This window comes from Caretta caretta, chromosome 19 (genome assembly GCF_965140235.1).
Source record: "Caretta caretta isolate rCarCar2 chromosome 19, rCarCar1.hap1, whole genome shotgun sequence".
Lineage (NCBI taxonomy): Eukaryota > Metazoa > Chordata > Testudines > Cheloniidae > Caretta > Caretta caretta.
In genome coordinates this window covers 11,700,629-11,714,500 of record NC_134224.1, presented here as the reverse complement: position 1 = coordinate 11,714,500, position 13,872 = coordinate 11,700,629, and the positions used below count along the sequence as shown (strand labels likewise).

The 13,872-nt window shown below is 48.5% G+C and overlaps 1 long non-coding RNA gene across 3 annotated transcripts in view; it reads left to right on the top strand.

Moving 5' to 3' along the window:
- The window catches only part of LOC125624580 (uncharacterized), an 88,403-nt gene that overhangs the window by 39,236 nt on the left and 35,295 nt on the right, over nucleotides 1-13,872 (top strand). For 2 of the 3 annotated variants that reach the window (XR_012665506.1, XR_012665505.1), the window contains exon 2: nucleotides 1,052-1,120. The exons of the other annotated variant lie outside the window; for it this stretch is intronic. This is a non-coding gene — a long non-coding RNA (uncharacterized LOC125624580). The remainder of the gene's footprint in view (nucleotides 1-1,051; nucleotides 1,121-13,872) is intronic. 3 annotated transcript variants of the gene reach the window in all.

Sequence of the window (13,872 nt, the reverse complement as noted above, 5' to 3'; positions counted from 1 at the left end):
ACTCTAAGAAACCCCGCGTTTCCACCCTGGGGTACTTGGGAGCAGGCAACACTCACCTGTGTGCCTGGGCCCCTGATGTTGTTGACAGTAAAGCTGAGTATCCCAGTGGTGATGTTGGATGGGGGGAATCCTTGATCCACCCCTCTGCTGCAGTCCTTTTACTTGTAAAGGAAAGTAAAACCAGGGGTGCCTCTGCCTGGCTGGGCCCTGCACTCACTGTGGTCCCTTGGGAGCCTCCAGCAATAAACCTGAACTAATCTGTGCAATGAGACTAAGTCAGAATCAGTACACACCCAATATACACTTAGAGTGGAGCTAACACACCTTGCCAATTTAAGAAAACATGACATAACAGACTGTGATTAAAAGTCAGTCAGTCACCAGTAATTTAAACCAGTAGGGGGCAGTTCAATAAATCAAGTAACAAATCCAGTGCACGGTAGTAAATGAAGCTTATCTAACTTGCATTTACACTGCGTCCAGTTACCCCATCCCTGAGCGTGCACTGCTCTGGATTTCAGAGTTACAAACGCTTGCATGGGAGCGCTTGAAGCTGGGGCCAGCGCGCTGTTGGTCCAGTGAATCAGTCCAGGGCAACCAGGGGCCGAACAATTCTAATTTGGGATCATCCCAAACTGCACCATCCCTCTAACGAGTGGAGTTATTTTAACCATATGCCAGCAACCCTGAGTCCTGGTTCAAGGACAAGAGCACTCCACCTCTTCTCAGACTCAGACAACCCCTTGCAGTCACTTTGCTCCCCCCGTCCTCCTCCTTGCAGGCACTTTCCCAAACAAGGGTGGGGGTTACTCACCCTTCCTTCACTGCAGGCCCACCTCAGTCAGCTCTGGGCACAGCAACAGCCTCTACCCAGCCACCAACCACCAACAACCCCCAAGGCTCCCTGCACCTTCAAAGCCCCAGCAGGCTCCCAGCAGCAGCTCCTGGCATGGACAGAGCTCCAACAACCTCCGCTCCTCTCCACTATGGACCCCAGCACATGCTCTCCCTGCATTCCTGCGAGTGAAAGTCTCTCTCGCTTCCCCTGCAGGCATCCTGGGAGGTGTAGTCTCCACTGGTGGATTGCAGCCCTCCATCTTCCCCACTGGAACACTCCCAGGTAAGTTCAGAGGCCCCTCCAGTAAAGGGGACCTACATTTATATACAAGGTTGCCACATATATTTTATCTGGACAATATTGACCAAAAAATTGTGAGTTTTCATATGATACCTCTGTGATGTTCTGTACCTTGTGGGAACACCCTAGTCCCCCATGTTAATCCTTATAATATGATGGTGTTGCCGGCACAGAGTGCCCGAGGCAAGCAACAGTTGGGTTCGTTGCCCGGTATGCGTCGCGCCAATGACCACAACGGGGTGGAGAAGCAGAGAGATTTATTTGAAGCTTCAAATAGGGCGCCGGGAGACTGAACTGTCTTAAATCCTGCAGCCCCGCATGCAGATTTCAGTATACATTTTATACCTTTGCCTACTTTATTATATAAGCTTATGCAACTAATTACCTGTTGCCCCGTACAATACGTAGCCAATTAGCTACAGCAGCCAGTTGTGTCTTTTTTTAGTAGCATTGCCCGAGTCTTACCTTATTTGGGTCTATTTGTTATTGGTTTTTGCTAAACATTTTTACCTTATTTATATGGTTTTTAGGCCGAAGCTGGCCTTGGCTAGCGAGCCGTGTGCAAACCTGCCTGTTTGTGTGCTAGCTTCCTCATCGTTGTCCAGGGTTACAGAAAGTTCACGGAGCGGAGGGGCCTCAGTTTGCCTGGGCCTAGAGCAAGGGGGCTTCATCGACACTCGTGGTCTTCCACCCTCCCGAGTTACCTGGAGTAGTGCCCAGGGTCACCAACAATGGTGTGGTATCTAATGCAAAGTTTGTCATGTTGGGTGTCTTCGGAAGGCTCATGATGCGCTGAGCATTGTTGTCATAGTGATGTTATAGTAATTGTTGTTACAGTAAAGTTATAGTAAAGTTATAGGTTATAATTTCATGTATATAGTTATGAGGCTGAAAATGTGTCTTCATGGCTTAAAATAAACCCAGGCAAAAACTCTCCAAGAGCAGAGGGGCAGTTCACACCTCATCAGGGCATGTATGGGACACACCCAGCCCAGCTTCACAGGAACAAAGGACGCTGCCCTAGGCAGCAACAAAAGGATCTGTTGGACTCTCTAGTGAGTCACCCGCCCTTCCTTTGGTCAGTCTGGGACTGCGATGAGGTAATGCTCACCTGACTCTGAAGGGGGGGCAAAGCCGAGAGGGAAGAAAGAACACGGTAAAAGGGAGAGACATTTGCCATGCTCTCTCTCGTCCACCTACATCTACATGCACCACACCAAGTGACTGAAGCACTGATCAAAGGGGAGAGCCTGGCTGAAGGGCAACCAGGCTGTGGTGAGAAGTATCTAGGTTTGTAAGGGCACTGAAAGTGTCAAGATCAGCTTAGAATGCATTTTGCTTTTATTTCATTTGACCAAATCTGACTTGTTATGTTTTGACTTACAATCACTTAAAATCTATCTTTGTGGTTAATAACTCTGTCTGTTTATTCTACCTGAAGCCGTGCATTTGGTTTGAAGCATGTCAGAGACTCCCCTTGGGATAACAAGCCTGGTACATATCAATTTCTTTGTTAAATTGACAAACTCATATAAGCTTGCAGTGTTCAGCGGGCATAATTGGACACTGCAAGATGGAGATTCCTAGGGTTTTGTCTGGGACCGGAGATATTGGTTAGTATCATTCGGTTGTAAAATCCAAGGAGCAGCTTACATGCCAGAGGCTGTGCGTGAACAGCCCAGGAGTGGGGGCTCTCACAGCAGAGTAGGGTAAGGCTGGCTCCCAGAGTCGAGGATTGGAGTGACCTAGCAGATCCCTGGTCCAGATAACACCAGAGAGGAATTTCACAATCTCACAAGGCATATTTTGTACAGAGATTATTATAACAGTGTGCAAGGGGGGAATGCTGGGGTACAGTCTATCAGAAGCAGTGACTGCCTTGAGATGGACAAAAGGCAGTGATCTGTTAGACCCGATGGCTCATGATAATAAAGGAGACAAACTGCAAGATGAACACCCTAACTTCTTGGCAAGCACAGAGACATCCTTGCTTTCTCCCAGTTTTCTCAAGGAAGGTTAGTTCCAGCAAACTTATATCTCTACATTAGCCAGCATGGAAGCCACACAAAGGGTCTGCGTGCGCAGCAAAAGTTGTGCAAACAGACCCACAGTGATTACGGTTCACTCTGCCTCAGGCACGGCACTCAGAACCTCGACTGAATCAAAGAAAACTCCACAGGTGATCATCATTGCCTGGACTGGACATGAGCTGCTATCCATGTCGGCTCAAATATCCATCAGAGAAGGTGATGGAGTTCTCAGGGATGAAAAGTGGCTTCACGCTGGCCAGATCCAGGGCTGTCCATTATGGCTCATCGACAGTGGTAGATGCATCATGTTAGAAAATGTATTCACTGGCTGGTTGAGATAAACCCAGGGGTTTACAGGAATAAACTATGCCAATAAAAGCACCTTTACACCGGTAGAACTTAGGTGTTCATTAGTTTAACTATATCCGTTTTTAAACTGATGCAAAGTGGTGCAAAAAACCGGTGCACAGACCAGCTATAGAGCAGATCCACACTCCACCCCCCCCCCGCATGCGTGCACACATTTTACTCTATGAATTTGACAAATAATTTTGAGATTAAGGGTCCAGGTGTATACCTCCTGTCTAATATCTAATATACGACTATTTAATTGGCCACCTGTTGACACATGGTTGTAGCAAGCGGTGAAAGGTTGGTTGTGTGATTAAAGCATAGCCAGGATTTGGGGGTTTCCTCTTCCCATCTCTATCCCTGACCTCTTGTGTGATGTTGGGCAAATCACAGCCCAGCTATGTATTTCGGGCGTGACTATTTTCGGATGCTCAGCTTGACCGGTGTGGCCTAATTTTCACCATGCAGCTCCCAACTGATGTGGAGGCCTTTTGCACATCAGACCATGTGTATTCCACACTGAACATCCAAAAATTGAGGCACTCTGAATCACTGGCCCCTTTTGAAAACATTGGCCTTCCCCACTCTCTGCCTCAGTTTCTCTGTCTGTAAAATAGGGATAGTCATACTTTCTATCTTGCAGAAAAGGTTGTGAAGTGTAACCCAGTGAAGGGCTGTGAGACCTGGGCTATAGAAATGCAAAGTATTATTGTTTCATTAACAGCGATTTGCTATACACAATTTCACCTGAATTGCATTCCTTCTTGCTCTAAGATGCACTGGAGGAATACTAATAAATAAACAACTGAAGCCAAATATTTGCCCCTTTCTTTTTTTATTATACCTAGCAAGCCAAAATCCATGACATTCTACATAGATTTTTAAGTTCAGACAAGACCATTAGATCATCATCTGACTTCCACAGGCCAGAGAATTTCAGCCAGTTATTCCTCTAATGAGCCGAAGAATAACTTCTGTTTGACTAAAACATACCAATCAGAAAGGCATCTAATGATTGGAAGACTTCAAAAGATGGACAGTCTGTCACTTCCCTTGGGAGTTGGCTGCAGTGGCTAATCACCTTGTTAACATGTTTTTGGCCTCATTTCTCATTTGAATTTTTCTGGCTTTAACTTCCAGCCATGGGTTCTTGTTCTGCCTTTTCCCGCTAAATTAGAGAGCTCTTTAGTACCCAATGTTTTCGGAAGCTATGTAGATATTGTAATCAAGTCACCACTTGATCTTCTTTTTGATCTGCTAGCCAAAAGGGGAAGAAGGAAGGGCTGGAGGAGATGGCACTGAACTGGGATCTATTCTAGAGAACATGGGTTTGACGCATGTCTCTGTCATAAATTTCATGTGTCAGTTTTGGGCAAGTCGCTGAATTGGTGTGCCTCGGTTTTACAAATGAGGATAATATTTCCCAGCTCAACTCGGGTGATGTGAGTAGAAAATTCATTATGGACCGACAGGCACTCAGATACTACAGTGATGAAGGGCGTATGAGTACATAGATAAAAATTCTCTGCTTCAGAGTTAGAGAGCATAGCTACAGCCAGAAAAGCATCCCATCTGCATCCACCCACACCAGCCTCAGCACTGCCAGCCTCAGTGCCTGATGTGCGTGCTTTGGCTGAACGGGCACCATGGAGGGAAAATTATTAATTTAGCAGTGCTTGCCGGTTACAGGTGGAACACACAGAGACGCTCGCTTAGCAGAGAAATGGGACGCTTTATCCCAGGAACATTTCAGGCCATTACAAAGTAATGCAGTTATATTTTTCCCTCCTGCAATAACAAAAGCTTATTTGTTTTATGAGGCCACAAATTATTCTCGTCCCAACAGGTAAATTGGATACATGAAAAATATTAGTCAGCCAATTACTTTGTCCCAGAAAACTGCATAAAGGTTAATTAAGATCTATGCATTTACAGGACCTCCATTACCACAGCATCTGAGCAACTTGCAGCCATTGGCTGGATTTGTAACAGCCCAAAGGGGTATGGCAGGGTTCTTATCCACATCTGGAAAAGAGGGAGATAAGGCACAAAGAGATCTTATGCCTTTCCCAGGTGCACCCGTTCTTTAGAAGGCAGTCTGATGGCTGGCTTCTGTCATACCTGCTTGCGGGAGGGGAAAATACTCTCCATCCAGAAACAGGGCTTATAGGACTTCATTATACTGCTGCGCTCCTTTTACTTGGGACAAAGGGGCCAGATGGGGGTGGAAGATCTCACCAAGAGCATCCATCGCACAGGCAGGAGCGGAACCCAGCTTTGCTACCTGCACCTTAAACACAAGAGCGTTTTTGCTTGCATCAGACTTACGCAGGGAATATTTTTTTGGCTGATAAAAGTCCATGTTTCGAGCTGCTTGAAAAACTGTGACCATTTTTTTCATGGAAAGTGCAAAAATTTCCGGTGTAAAAAAAATCCGGCAGCATGTCAAACAGCTGTCAGCCTGCCCTAGTGACTGCATGCATTGGGATCACTACGCCTTTGCCAGGACAGTGTTGTGCTGTGGGGTTTTCCCCTAGGGTTACTTTGAAAGTCACGCTGCAAATGTAAGCGGATCGTATTACTACGATTATTAGTCATTCATTTCTTTGTCATAACATTGGCATTTCCAGGCCTGTCAGCCAAACTGCAGGCTGCGGGTGACAGCTGTTGGTATCTGCAGCTCTATCGCCCGAAACGTTAGCGTCTTGGCAATTTTTTTCCAGCTCTACACGTGCAATGCAGTAAAAATCCCGCTTGCTCCGACAACCTTACGCTGACCCTGAAGGAACTGTAAAGGTTGCTGTTATCAGACTCTCAGGTCCCTGCTGTTAAATTAAAGAGGAGCTCACAGATGGAGGAGAGCGTGCACCTTACCAGCCCTGTACTGTCTGTTCTCTTTCTGATACATGTTTGTTAAAATGACACTGATAACCTGCCCCATCTCAATACGATGGTTCTATTGATCTGTAGTCAGGAAGTTCTCTGTTTCCTTGGGTCAGATTTTCAAGAGCATTCAGCTCCTATTTAGGCTCCAAAAAAAGGCTACAAACCAGATCCTCAAAGGGGTTTAGGCCCGTAACTCCATTGAAATCAGTCCTGCATACTCATGCATGTGCATAATGCCGTACATACCCATGTGCTTCAAGTTACTCATGCGAGTAAGTGTTTGCCAGTTGAGGGCCTACAGGATTTTCCACAGGTCAGCCCATTGGGTGCTCAGGTCCTTGGAAAACCTGGCCCTAAATTAGGTTCCTAAATAAAAGCTAATCTCTTTAGTGAACATGGTCCTGACTGTGCGTGCTGAGCCTTTCTGGGCATCTTGATTTCTCCCGTCTTTTGTGTGCACCTGAGAACTTTTCTTATTCATTACTTTTAACTGTTACATTTCAGCCTCTTTTTTATTTTTGGCTTGGCTGTGTTACGAGCCCAGACTTTGAACCTCTCCCTCCCTCCAACCACAACCAGCACCCCACCAGGAGAGTATTTCTACCAGGGCAATATCCCCAACTCACTCTGCCCTCCATCCCACCCCCAATCTCTCTCTCCTACCCCCAGCAGGTCACCTACGCCACCCCATTGTGGGGACTCACTTGGGCCAGCCCTGCTCTAGATGCTCACACTGGAGAAGAGGAGAATCCAGTCCCCGATAGAGTCCCTGGGCTATCAATCAGTTTCAGGCTCTTTGCTTATTTCTCCAACCTGGCAGCTGCCTAAGGGTGAGGAGGAGAAAACAACCCAAGAAGTGTAAAGTAAACAATCTGAGGAGAGTGGTGAGGCGTCAGGCCAAGGAGCTCGGGGATTTAATGCTGGGTAGGTCGCTACACAGCATGCAGTGAAAAAGGGAAACTCGTGTAGCTTGCAACTCTAAGATCCAGTGTCTCCGGAGCTTCCCGCTCCCTGCCGTTCACTCTGCTGATCATGCAGCCCACCAGTTCCCTCCGACTGGGTTTTCGCTTGAGGATGGAATTCAGAATTGAGAAAAAAGGAGGGAGCAAATGGACCTAGCAAAAGCCAGCTGCAGTGCTTGGTTCCCTCACACCAGCTCTGACTGCCAATGTACCTCAGGCCTGTCTGGCCCACCTAAAAACAGTTCTAGGCCTGCTTGACTCCCTCCCAATTAAGCCAATTAGCCCTCAAGCCTGAGCAGCGTCACCCCCTGCTGGGACCCCCCCCCCCCCCCGTAGCTCTGCCAATGCACCTCAATTCTAACCCACAACAGCCTCTAATATTCCATGTCTGAGACCCTAACGCAGTGGTCCCCAACACAAGCAGAGCCCTGGCTGAGGGCCATGGCTGGCGGCGGGGCTGGAGCAGACCTGGGGGCAGGGCGGGGCTGGGTGGCACTCCCGCCCTGCCCCCCATGAGGGCTGGCCTGGGCCGTGCCGCCCCCTCCACCCCACGGAACATTCCTCCACGCCTCCTTCGGGGGGGCACACCCCACAGTTTGGGGACCTCTGCTCTAACCCCACAGGCCGTTTGGCCTGTGGACCTCAGTCCTGACCTGCAGCACCACTAGAGGGCGGTACACACACACAATGCTGAGTCTTGCTTTCATCTCTCCCCTCACCTGCAAGTCTCCCTGCCGAATTCAGTACCCAATCCCTACCAACTTCTGAATGCTGCAGTAGCACCGGTGTTGTCAATTTCAGGTATCATCATCAAGCATGGACGTTTGAATCTATTTTCTGGCTGCTTTTAGGATTTAGCTGAATTGCACCAAGTGCATTTCCTTCTCTGACTGTTGTTAATTTCTCCCTGTTGAAGCACCGTGCCCATCATCTACCAGGATAGAGCCCTCTGTAAAAGCCCTAGTCTCATATCTCTTCTATAGCACAGTGACACCCCAATTCCCATTCCACAACCGGAAATAGAGTTTCCAAATCCCTGCACCCACGTGACCCCTAAAACACCAGGTACCACATCAGTTCACCCTGTCTCTGACATGAGTTCTGTCAATATGGCAAGGAAGGTTTGGGAACCAACAGTCCACCAGCAGCAGAGAACTGCGGCTAGGACTTTAAGATCTGGCTCTGAACTTTCCCCCAGTTCAGGAATCTAGGGTGTTGTTGAGACCACGCCGATTGCCATCACAAGTACAGGAGAAACTACAAAGGGCATTATTTCCTCCTGCAATGTCGGGTGACGTTAGCGTCGGTGAGGATAACCTTCCAGACTTACACTTCCCCTCCCCAGCTACACTCCAGCTACACTGATTACCCCAAGGATCTAGCCCCCAGGCAGTAAATTCACCCTTTCGTTCCAAATCCATTAAGCGCTCAGCTGCTGCCCGTTTGCTCATTCTAGACATGACACTCCATTCCAGGTGGCAGCTACGCCGCTGAGACAGCCAGCGGCAGCAGCTTACGGGGCCATGTCTTTCAGGAGAGAGGGCTATGGATCCACGGAGCTTGGAACAGTCAGTGGCCTTTCAGGTTTGCAGTGTGTGCAGGACACACTCGCTGTTTGCGTCAGAACCAACACTCTTGGAGCAACACAATGGAGATGGGGAGAAACACAACCCTTTTAAAGAAGAATGCCGCTGGGCTTGGGGGAGAGAGAGAAAGCAGGGGAAATAGTAAATCAACAATGTTTTAGCAAAAACATGCCTCCCTCTGCCCACTGGGGCATCATTTGCAATTTTTATAAAGTGCTGGAAACTCCAGAAAATGAAAATAAGGGTCTGTTTTGCAATGTAACCATACTCCCACTCTCCTTGCTCTGTCCTCAGCAGAAGAGCTGGGAGGGAACTGGCTTTCCTGTCCTAGGGAAATATTGCAGATTTCAAACATTTGGGGGGGAAAAATCAAAATCTCAACCATTTTCATGAACTGACAAAACACAAATGATCTCAGTGCAGGTGAAACAATTTACTTCAATAATTTTGAACATTTTTGCTTTTTGCTTTTTGACCATGTTTGGAGTCGAGACATGCGCCGAACCCCACCCTTTCCCACAACCAGTTTTGGTTTTCACAAATCAACATTTTTTCAATGGGAAAACTGTTGTCACAGTTGTTGGCTGTGTGTTTGTTCTCTCTGTATGCTGTCCCAGCTCTGACCAGGTAGACCTTGAAAGAATTACCCAGAAAAACCGCGGACTCAGGTCAGTGGCGAAGGCTCTTGGCCAGGTTTAATGCCAACAAAGGACTCTACAGGACACTAAAACATGTATGCCCATGAAAATGGGCCAGCTCAGTCAGTGGGGGACTTTCCACTGCCCCCTAGGCCAGACAAGGACGTCCCTTCTGTGACCCCCCTCTTTAATACATGGGTACAAGCAAGTTACATATTACCCGTCTGATGTGGTTAGCTACTATCCGACATCCTGTACATCTCCATCCATTACCCTGTCATCCTGACCTTACCGTGGAAGGGGTCAATGTGTCCCTGTACCATCTTTGGGGAGTGTGTTTATACCAGTGGCCCCCAAACTGTGGGGGCCACAGAGGAACATTCAGGGGGCACACAGTGGGGCCGGGCCAGCCCCACTGGGGGAGTGCCACCCAGCCCCGCTCTGCAGCCCAGCTCCGGCCCCAGCCCAGCTCTTCCCTCCCTTCATTCCCTCTCTGTCCCCAGGCCAGCTCCTCCTCCAGCCCCAGTTGAACCCCAGCCCCGCCGTCAGCTCAAGCTCCTCTGCTGAGCCAACAATGTAGCAATGGAGAGGGGGTACGGACAGATTCCATGACTGACAATGGGGGGTGCGACAGGAAAAGTTTGGCCAGCACTGGTTTATTTGGGGTGTTGTGGTACTACACCTCTGGAACGTGTTTACGTGAATACCTAGTGCCGCATTCTTAGGAGCGCCTGTGTTTTAGCAGTGCCAGCCATATTTCTGCCATATTTACAGTGACGTTGTAAGCAGGCATTTGCTTTGTCGCGGGGCCTGACTCTTGCTGATTTTTGTTCAGGCCGCATGTCTCATACCAGGCCCCGTGTTTCAGGCTCTCTCTTTCTATTACAACTGTTTGCCAAAAAATTCCCAACCCTCTCTACCCACCAGTCCCTGCCATAACTGCCGAATCCAGGCCAGGATTTAGGAGACCCTGGAGGGTACACCAGGCAACACACGCTGTGATAGATGAAAGCCCAAGAGAACCACAGGGTCCTTTGGTGTCCAGAAATGTCAATAAAGAACCCCCTCTATAGTCATTGCAGCCGGTCCTGGCTACCCTTGGCCAGAAAGGACCCTGCAGTCTCTATCTTCATTTTATTATATTACTGTATTCATACAAAGAGTGATAGTTCGGATTGTGCCCTCCGGATTTAAAAGAGCACCAGGCGGCAGGGAAATGCTCTGTAAGGGGCGATTGCTGTGTTCCCCACTTGGGCATGGTGGATATTTGAAAATTGCCTCCAGCCCCCTCTCTTAAAACATGTGATCCTGCATCCCCTGTGCGCACCCCTCTTCCAAAGGGGAAGCTATCTGATGGCTCTTCTGGGCCTGGTTCCCTGTTGTGCAGCATCTTATATGGTCGTTTAGCGGCGTGCGAAGCTCTCCCGCCTTGCACTGGCGTAAACCGCTCCAGCAGGTGCAGGGCAGCGGTGGATCAACCCGGGGCGTGCAATGGGAGCATTGCGTGGCTTGCCCGGTGTTCGTGTGTGTGGGCAGTAGAAAAAAATGTGGGTGTGGTCTTCCAAACCAGAGGCGTGTCCAGTGCCAAGGCCCATATTCAAGACGCTGCACGGCAGGACCGGGGCAAAAATCAGAGTCACTTCAAGCAGCTTTAAGTGGCACCTCTTCCACACAGCAGCAATGACTGTTGCCAGCATGAGTCATTGCTCCTCAGGGACAATATGACTTGTGACAAGCTGAGAATATGACATGTTAGTGATGTTCCCATAATATGCATCATGTTGGTATCCTGGCAATAGTTATCCATTGCATGCATTGGGATGTGGCGTTCAAGTGCACATACTTTAAAGCTCCAATTCCAGGCAGGGGCTGTGGGGAGAAGGACAGCATGAGCCAGCTCTGCAACAGACTCCCTGTATGACCTTTGTCCACTCATTTAATCTCTCTGCTGCTCAGTTCCCCGTCTGTGAAATGGGCTAAGAGTACTTCCTTTCTGTCTACTTAGATTGTAATTCTTCAGGGCAGGGTCTCTCTCTCTCACACCATGTTTCAGTACAGCACCTGGCACAATGGGGTCCTGATGAAGATTGGGTTCTCTAGATGCTATTGGAATAAGAATTTGGGAAGCCCCACAAACCAGGCATTAAAAAAAGGGGAGTGGATGTCTCAGGAGACTGATTATTATTTGTTTTTGGCAGTCTCCACGCAAGGTGCCGGGCACTTTGCAAACCCAACATAAGGCAGGACCCCTGCCCAAGATTGTTTAGAAGATAACTCGGCAATGAAAAGGGAAGGCGTACAATAGAGGAGTAAAGTAGTCAAGGTGGTAACTGGCCAGAGCAATGGAAATCTTGACTATTACTGTGAGGAAATTTACAAATCCCAGTTTGAGATGATGAGCTTGCCATGTGTATCCATCTCAAATACCATTTTGATGGTAAGGCTGGCCTGCTTTTGCTCACATAATGGTACCTCTATCTTGCAAGGAAATTCCAAGGGATGGCGGCTCAGGGCTAGCTATGGAGGATTGTTACACTTTGATGGTCCTCTATTCCAATGGATGCCCCCTTGAACAAAGTGGCCAAACCAAGAAAACCAGTCTACTCAGATAGGCTGGTAACTAAGTAACAGGCAGTGCTTAATTTGTGCTGGGGCTGAGCCCTGGCACCTCTGGGCCTGGCAGTTCATAGGCTTGCCACGTCAGTTATGAAAGTAAAAAAATCACTTTAGCCGGGATTGCTTTAGCCCCAGCACCTCTTTCATTACAAATGAAGCACTGGTCACCTGGTAGGGGACTTTAAACACCTGACAAAGCTGATCTGGAGGTCACTGACCAAGTGGAACACCAGCTTTCTAGGACAACCTCTCTGAGCAGCTATTTGCGAGAGGGAGAAGAGACCAGAAGCAGAAAGCAAGGCTGTGCAGGAGGAGAATGCTAGACACACTGGGGGATTCTGACTAAGTCCCAAAGACTGCTCAAGAGTGGTGAGGAAACTGAAGCAGGGAACTGCGTACAGGTGTTTATTGTTTTGTCTAGATCTTTATGTTCTTTGTGCTGTTTAAAGTAAAGAGTGATTGTTTTAGAATCCCTTTTGCAAAGCCTGTCTGGTTTGTGCTTTAACTATCACATGCCCACGAAGAGGCAAGCTGTAAACCAGAGTGCCATGAGGCTGGAGCCCTGGGAATGGTGTGCTTGGGCTATGGGAGGTGTCTTGGGCAGGTCAGCACAAGTTCTGGGGGCCCTAGGCCAGCTGGATCATGAGGTCCCACGTCTGTGAAGGGGAATCAAACAGAGAGTCAGTGCTCAGGAAATGCACCAGAGAAGCCAAAGAAAGAGACAGTGCTGGAGAATACCCTGACCAAGGGAAGATTAAAAGCGCATGGGTCCAGTGGCCCATGGTGAACATCCAGCAGGGGGAGCTAGACCAGGGCTGTGACAAGTGCAATGAATTCTTTTCTTCTTGTCAGATAGGTTACCCCCAAATCCCTACAATCCAGCTGGGTTCAGCTGGCTCCGTGTAGACATCATGGCAGGAGTGGATCTTTAAGGAGGGTTTTGAGAGGCTTAGTGGCGTTACCAACCAGGGCCTGAGCGCATAGGGGTCAATGGAGTCCCAGGATCTACCTCCGGGAGTGTGTTCCAGGCACAGGGGCAGCATAGAAGAGGCGTGGAGAGGCTGGAGGGAGGAGCAGATACAGAAATACTAGCAGAGAGGAGGTCATAGGGAAGGTAGGAGGTGAAAAGAGGCAAGGGACGGGGCGGGGGGTCTATTTCATCCTCAGCTCAAAGCCAGTCCACAGTCACAGCGGCAGATTTTCCAAAGAGCTCAGCCCATTGGAGGCATGCTGGGTGCAGAGTTCCTCTGAATATCTGCCTATAGGTGTGTGACATTACCCAGGGCTCAAGCTGCACCAATGAACAGCTGCATCCCCTCAGTTCTCCAGCCTTTTACACTGCTCCGTTGTGAGAGCTCCTCGTCTGCTCTCCCGCAGCCCACAGCATGCACGTTACTCCTAGTTATATTGTATGAATGCTGCAGCCAGCCACTCTTGAATTATACTGCAGAACAACCACAGCAAATTCCCAGGCCATAACTTTCCTCAGAAATGTCTGTCTTTTACTGCCCTGCTCTCTCCTGGACAATACAGGCTCATACAAAGTCCATCATTTTATTGATAGAAAATGATATGCACAAATCCTGTTATGCCAAATGGAGTTTCCCATACACTTTGATCCAAACACAGTGGTTTAGATAAAACAATAAAACACATAGTTTATTA